The sequence below is a fragment of the Mustela nigripes genome, unplaced genomic scaffold (assembly GCF_022355385.1).
Source record: "Mustela nigripes isolate SB6536 unplaced genomic scaffold, MUSNIG.SB6536 HiC_scaffold_125, whole genome shotgun sequence".
NCBI classification, from domain to species: domain Eukaryota; kingdom Metazoa; phylum Chordata; class Mammalia; order Carnivora; family Mustelidae; genus Mustela; species Mustela nigripes.
In genome coordinates this window covers 9030-15255 of record NW_026739539.1, presented here as the reverse complement: position 1 = coordinate 15255, position 6226 = coordinate 9030, and the positions used below count along the sequence as shown (strand labels likewise).

At 38.6% G+C, this 6226-nt stretch overlaps 1 pseudogene; it reads right to left on the bottom strand.

Annotated features, from left to right (window-relative positions):
• Positions 1 to 2392: 2392 nt before the first annotated feature.
• LOC132008348 (fibroblast growth factor receptor 1-like) lies at positions 2393 to 4930 on the bottom strand (annotated as a pseudogene).
• Positions 4931 to 6226: the final 1296 nt, after the last annotated feature.

The following is a 6226-nucleotide window of genomic DNA, read 5'->3' as shown; positions in this document are numbered from 1 at the left end:
TCTCTTGGTTAAATGCCTAGAATTAAAATGGCTATTTGTGTAACTGCAACATATTTTGCATTTAAAAAAATTTTCAAACTATTCTCCAAAGTGGTGGTATCATGATATATGCCAACAACAATTTAGATTTTTTGTTGCTTCCCAATCTAGCTCAGACCAAGTACAATTAGCCTTTATAATTTTAGCCATTCTAATAGATACATAAGCATGTCTCATTATGATTTTAATTTGTATTTCTTTAATGTCTAAATGTTGAGAAATTTGTCATGTGCTTATAAGCCATCCATATTCTTTTGGTGACATGTCTCTTCTATTATTTCCTTCACATGTAAAATTGGATACTCTGTTTGGTTATTAGTAAGGTTTTTTATTTTTATTCATTTTTTAATAATCAGAGTAGATGTCCATTATTAGATATATACTTTGCAAATCCCTTCTCCATCTTTACGGTTTCTCAATGGAGCTTTGATGCTGTGTCTTTCAAGAAATATGCTACTTCTTTCCTGGTACACGGAGGTATGACTAGAACATTATAAATGTTGACCTTTGCAAAGAAAATCATGGCTTAAGATATAGGTAGTCTGCGGTTGTTGGGAGTGTTCTGTAATATCAAGCATATCTAGTTAGTTGATAATTTTGTTCAAGTCTTACATATCTTACCAATTTGATGACCATTTGTCTATATAATCTTATATAATCCTAAAATAAGGGTGTTGAAATTTTTTTCCATTTCTCTTCTAAGGTAGAAGTTATGACTTTTGTTCTTAGTTTTTCCCTATAAATCCCCAAATCTGTTATTAAGTATTAAAAGCCAAGAATTATTAAACTCCATGATGAATTCATCCTTTTACTCTTCCGTAATTTTGACATGATCTTTATGTCTGATAATGAAATTTGCTTTAAAATCACTTTTCATTATCTTGATATAACCACCAAAGTTATAGTGTGACTAGTGTTAATATAGCATATTTTTTCTTTTACATTTTAAAGCACTTCTATATTTAATCCTGACAAAGAAACAAAACAGCTTTTTAACTCTGGAAGCATCCTTCTAAATTATCTTTTTTTTTAAAATAAAGTAGTAGCAATTTTGTTAAGGGACCTAAAGTAAAAGTAGATTTAGAAATTTATTTATTTATTTAATTATTTATTTAGAAAAGATTTTTTTGTTTATTGACAGCAAGAGAGAGAGAGAGATAGAGAATAAGAAGCACACAAGCAGGGGGAATCACGTGCAAAGGGAGAGGAAGAAGCAAGCTCCTTGGGGTGCAAGTAGTCCCATGCAGGGCTGGATCCCTGTACACTGGAATCATGACCTCAGCCAAAGGCAAAAATCTGCTTAAACAACTGAGTCATCCAGGCACCCCTAGAAAATTTTAAAAAAAAGACCTTTTAAAAACATTTTGTTTCTTTCTTGTATTTATTTTAATATTTTATTTATTTGACAGACAGAGAGACAGGAAGAGGAACTATAAGCAGGGCAGAGGGAAAAGGAGAAGCAGCTTTCCCACTGAGCAGAGAGCCTGAAGTTGGGTTCCATCCCAGGACCCTGGGATCATGACCTGAAAAGAAGGGACACTTATGGAGGAAGCCACCCAGACACCTCTTTTCTTTGTTTTTAATATATGGCAACTGATGCTTCCCAGCCACGAGGAGCATATTACCCATTGATTAAATCTTTGATAACAACCTATTTAAAAAGGTGTGTAAATATATACTTACTCAGATTTATACACTTTGTGTTGTTTTCATAGTTTGGGGCTGGACCCCATGGTCACAACACTGCTTCCAGTCTTTGCCTTCCCATCTTTTGATACCAGGTATTTGGTCAGCAAAGCAAATTAGTATCAAAATTAATAAGCCATTGGCACCATATCTCTGGAGCAGGGGTTGCTCTTAGCCAAGGCCCAGAGCAGTTGACCTCCCCTCGCTAGTGCTATAGCCCCAAGGACTAGGTCCCTGCCACCAGAACTCAGTCTTACATGTTATGCTAAGCAGACAAAACCAAAACAGGAAAGCTCCGACAGCTTTCACTGGCATGCCTCATCTCCAACTCCCTCGATGCCCAGGCAGTACCAGATGACAGGGAGGGGTCTTGGTCCAACATATGGGAGGGAAGGAAGTAGCCACGAGCAAGTACCTGCCTCTCTGTTCCTTTCTTTCATGAGCAGGTTGTAAGGAGGAGGAAGAGGAAGGGGAAGAGAGGTGAACTTCAAGGGGTGAAGGCCTCAGGTAGGCAGCTGGCTCCTGCCAGTAGGAAAGGGACAAAGGAGAAGGCCTTGAGTCTTTCAGGGAGGGTGGGGGGTAAGGGTTACAGCTTATGACGGAATCTGGACAGGAGTAATAGGGATACTAGTCATTTAGGTCCACCATTGGCAAGCTGGGCTGGGTTTCAGGGCAGATAGGCCTCCCTGGGCAACGGCACATGAGAGAAGGTGGAATTCTTCTCTGAGAAGCAGGTGGAGATTTGGGTGTTGGTAATGCATAGACAGTATTGCTCCAGGGCCAAGTACAGGTCCGTGTACTCCTGGTTGGAGGTCAAGGCCACAGTATGATCCAGGTCTTCTACCAGCAGCTTGAAGGTACCACATGCCAGCCACCCCTCATTATTGTGTATAACTCTCTGGTGCACTTATTGGCTTATCCATCAAATGACTCCTTCAGCAGCTTGAAAACCATCTCCACAGGCACTCCAGGATACGGGAGGCTCCCAGATTGAAAATTTTGCACAGGATCACCCCAAAAGACCAGAAGTCACTCCGGTGGATGTAGATCTGGTCAAACATGGCCTTAGGGACCATCCACTTCACAGGCAGTCCACTGTTGGTTGTCTTTTTATAGTAACTGATGTGGTGATATCTCTGGCAAGGCTGAAGTCTGAGATCTTCATCATGTTGTCCTTTGTCACCAGCACTTCCCTGGTGGCCAGGTCTTGGTGTATGCACTTCTTGGAGGCAAGGTACTCCATGCCTCAGGCTACCTGGTAGGCACAGGATACCAGGTCCTTGGAGGATAGTTACTCTGCTGCATTGTGGCTGATATTGTAACAGTACTCCAGGTCAGGAGGCCTCTGGGCCTGCAGGTACTCCTGTATGTTGTCTTTGGAGGCATATTCCATGAGAGTGTACGAAGGACCATCCTGTGTGCAGGGCACAGCAGGTTGATGGTGTCCATGTGCTGTCCAATCATCTTCATCATCTCCATTTCTGAGATTAGGTTTGACAGGTCTTTCTCTGTTGCATCTGACTTCAACATCTTCACAGACACGGTAGTCAAATGGTTGGATTTATCTTTGTCCAGCCCAATGGCCTCCTCCAACACCACCTGCCCAAAGTAGGCCTGTCTTAGGGGTCTGCCTAAACTGCCAACAACCAGCCTGCCTCAAGGCAGTTATGAACTCTAGCTTATCCTAAAAAACATTAAACCACAAGCTAAAAATTCTCTTCACTAGGTCTCTGTCGCAGGTCTAATTTTCTTATCTTTCATCATTTATCTTTTTCCTAATTCTTATTTTCAGTATAGTTTATTTTGCTTCCAGGTGTTTCCCCTGGTTTCTGTATGCTGTTTCATAGGGAAGAATTATCCTGTCATAAAATTATTTCTTGAGCATTCATTACATCTCTCAGTTAAAATGGGTTCTTTTATGGTATTGATTCATTTGAGTTTTCTCAAAAAGGGAAGAATTTTCAAAATGGTGTTTTCCTCAAGGTTCAGAGTATGTCTTAGCCTCATCTTTACTCTTTTTGAAATTCACTTTTCAAATTCTTGTCCCTCTTTTTCTCTTTTTAAAATAAAATGTTTAATTTTTACTATTTTTAATTTGAATATAGTTGATATTCAGTGTCACATTGGTTTCAGGTTTTCAATATCTCCATACATTATTCTATGATCACTACAAATATAGCCACCATCTGTCACCATATAACACTATTATAATATCTCTGCACTGTCCCATATCTCTTTTTAAAATCTCTGATTTTTATGTTTTCTGTTATTCCAATTTTCAACCATCATTTTACTTGGTTACATTAATAAAATATGCCTGATTACACACTCTTTGCTGAACACCATAGCATTTGATTTATAATAGTCTTCTTCTTCTTCTTTTTTTAAATTAACATATAATGTATTATTTGCCCCAGGGGTACAGATCTGTGAATTGCCAGGTTTACACACTTCACAGCACTCACCACAGCACATACCCTCCCCAATGTTCATAACCCCACCACCCTCTCCCTACCCTCCCAACCCCCCTGACAACTCTCAGTTTGTTTTGTGAGATGAAGAGTCTCTTATGGTTTGTCTCCCTCCCAATCCCATCTTGTTTCATTTACTCTTTTCCTGTCCCCCAAACACCCCACATTGCACCTCCATTTCCTCATATCAGGGAGATCATATGATAGTGTCTTTCTCTGGTTGACTTATTTTGCTAAGCATAATACCCTCTAGTTCCATCCATGTCAATGCAAATGGCAAGATTTCATTTCTTTTGATGGCTGCATAGTATTCCATCGTATATATATACATATATACCATTCATTTGTTGATGGACATCTAGGTTCTTTCCATAGTTTGGCTATTGTGGATATTACTGCTATAAACATTTGGTGCACGTGCCCCTTTGGATCATATAGCAGTCTTCTTTACCTCTATCAGACCCCAGGAAGCTTTATTTATTTATTTACTCACATAAACAGATGATCCAACACAACGTTTTTTGATGTTCAAATGTATTATAATGTCTTACCGCTTAACACTATGCTTACTGCTCTCTTTCACTGTCTGACTAAATCCTCATCATCACTATGCCATTTAATGAGAAAGAACATTTGAACTCAGAGTTCTCTCCATATCAGGGAATGAAGACTCCACCCTTCTGTTTGTGCAGGTAAAATAAATGTTGATATTGTCTGTCCTGCACATACCCCATCCTGTTCACCAGAATATTCACCATCAAAATATATACAAAATGAAAACCATACCTCACCACTTCTATTACTACCCAGCATGCTAAAAACACCACCATATGTTCCTGAATTATTGACTTGATTGATAACCCCACTTCCACACATACTGCACTCCTTTCTCCCAGAAAATTTATTTTGGTACAGCAATTTAACCTAAAAATCAAGTCAGATGATTTTATTCTGCTGTTGAAAGTCTTTTGGTATCTTCCCCTTTCATATTAAATAAAAACTGAAGGCGTTTCAATGTACTAGAAGGTCATACATCAATACGTTCTTCCTCTCTCCACCACTATGAACTCCTCATTGGCCTCCTTGCTTTTCCTCAAAAGTAACAGACAAGCTGTTCACACAAAGTCTATATACTTACTTGCTCTGCCTAGAGCAATCTTTTCCTTTAATATTTGTATAACACTCTCCTTCACTTCCTGGGTCTTTGTGCAAATAACATCTCCTAAATGAGATATAACCACCCAACACAAAATAAAATTAACTTTCATCCCAGCATTCTGCAATGGCTTTTACCTTTCTTGTATTTCTTTGTAACACTTATCACCATCAACCATCAATCATTATTCTATTACTGGTTTATTTTCTTATTTGAGACAGAGAGAGAGAGAATTGGGAGGGTGCGCAGAAGAAGAAGAAAACACCCCTCTGCCTAGAAAGCCTACTGGTGATTTATATCCCAGGACCCTGAGATCATGACCCAAGCCAAAGGCAGTCACTCAATGGACTGAGCCACCGAGGTGCCCCTCTATTATTGGTTTATTTCACTATTATATTTCAAAAGAATGTAAGCTCTTTGTGGTCAGGTATTTTATATGTTTTATTAATTGAAGTATTCTCAGAAAGGTAGCTGGCAGATTGTAAGGGCTCACTAAACTGTATTTTGTTGTTATTATTGGGCTCCTTTATGGGCTTTACCTCTTACGCTAGAAGTCTATCCTTCAGATGTAAGCAATAAGAATAGAGCCCTGCTGCCTGTTCAAATGTGTAAAAAGCCTGTATTAAGTGGATATTTTAAAAGCTAAATGAATGGCTTAATAGTTGTATATAGGGGGAAAGGGAACATATTTTCCACAGTTCAGAAGTGGAGTTCTTTTATAGAGTTCTTGTACAAGCCTACACTATTGAATGATAATGGGCAGTTGTACATTACAATTATACAAACACTTTGGTAATTTATATCCTTTTATTGTAATTCATGAATGGATCATTTAATTCCTTAGGAGCATTATAGCATTTCAACTATTCATGTT